The sequence below is a fragment of the Aplysia californica genome, unplaced genomic scaffold, assembly GCF_000002075.1.
Source record: "Aplysia californica isolate F4 #8 unplaced genomic scaffold, AplCal3.0 scaffold00293, whole genome shotgun sequence".
Classification (NCBI taxonomy): domain Eukaryota; kingdom Metazoa; phylum Mollusca; class Gastropoda; order Aplysiida; family Aplysiidae; genus Aplysia; species Aplysia californica.
In genome coordinates this window covers 596,893-598,587 of record NW_004797563.1, presented here as the reverse complement: position 1 = coordinate 598,587, position 1,695 = coordinate 596,893, and positions in this window count along the sequence as shown.

Below are 1,695 nucleotides of genomic sequence, written 5' to 3'. Positions count from 1 at the left end.
ACAAACCCAAAATAGCGCTAAATACTCTTCAAACCACACTTCTAAGTTATAGAGACAGACACTGGTGCATTTTACTATAAAGGCAATTTATTGGAGAACTGGATACGATAGACGGGCTGGGAGCACGGTGGGAAAGAAAAGACGTAGAATCTACCAGTGGTACCTTAAAATTACTTGTACAATATATTTTTTAAGGCAATAACACATGAAAAGAACACACATTTTTTCAAAACTGTAACCAAAAGAAAGGAGGAAAACATCGTACGAACGTATTATTTGTAATGTTAGATTATCGAATAATGGAGTTGACACGTCCTAATTGTTTTTTTAGTCAAAGTTTTAACAATGTACAAATTTTAAGTCAATATTTCTTATCTGCTGAAAAGGAAACGTTTCTTTATCAATAAAAGACAAGAGAACAGTTAAATACAATAGAAAATCGTCTAGAATAAAAAGAAAAATCAACTTTTGATATACACAAATTGTAGTTTTTCACGCTCAAACCGAAAATAGATGAATACACACAAAAAAACTTCTTTACAGTTGTGACAACAATTTGCACAGATAATTTTTCATTGAAGGAGTTAAACAGCACATACATCAACAACATCGTTCAATTAAAACAGATGTACATTGTACTTTTTTTTTTAAACAACAAAACCCCCAGAAGTTTACAACTCCTTTTACTAAATGTAGACGTGTTTATCACGCCAATTGACACAAATTAAGATCATGTAGGACGCATACTAAGCCTATTCCTATCAGGACCAACCTGGGCTGAGATAGATACAAAGTGCAAGCAGACTCTATAGAAATGCTCCCCACATGGGAATCAAACTTGGGTCTTCTGAGTGCAACAGCAAAGCACCAGCTAACCATTGCAACACAGGCTCTGGTTTCCATACACTTAGCTTCCCTGTAGGGGATTTTGTAAAGATTCTGTCTTTTCCTTGTAAAAAAGGGGAAAACAATTGAGGGCCAGGGACTCGTCTTCCTTCAACATCAATGAAAACTACATTGGCGGCAATATCAACAAATTATAACAGGATAAAAGGAGGATACCTCTGGCTATTACAGTTTAAGAATACAAATATTGACGGGTATAATTATAGGAACGTCCCCCAACCCCTTCCCTCCAATTTGTTTCTAGATGAAAATAAACATTTTCATAAAAATTGATTCATAAAATCAAACAAAAAATGTGCGTATAATATAAATTTGGAGGTTTTAAAAACCGAAATCATAATACTATATCATCATCATCATCATCATCATCATCATCATCATCATCATCATCATCATCATCATCATCATCATCAGTGCCTTTCTCCCCTGGCAGGGTATAGGTCACATACAAGCTCTCTGTTCTGGGCCATCCTTCCAAGCTCGTTCCAAGTAAACTTCATCTCTCCCATGTCCCTTTCCACACATCTCCTCCATGTTTCCCGGGGCCTACCCCTGCCTCGTGCTCCCTATGTGTTTATTACATAATAACATTTACGAGTATCAAAATGTGCATGTGACTTACAAAACTGAGTAAATATCTCATCTTTTAAAAAGAGAACATTACGTTCGCTGACATTTCTTTGCTTTTAACACCCCCCCCTGAACACGTCATGAGACGGTGAGGCCAAACTTAAACAACGAAGAACACACACAACCTCTAGCCCACTTAAACAAACTCCCACACACACT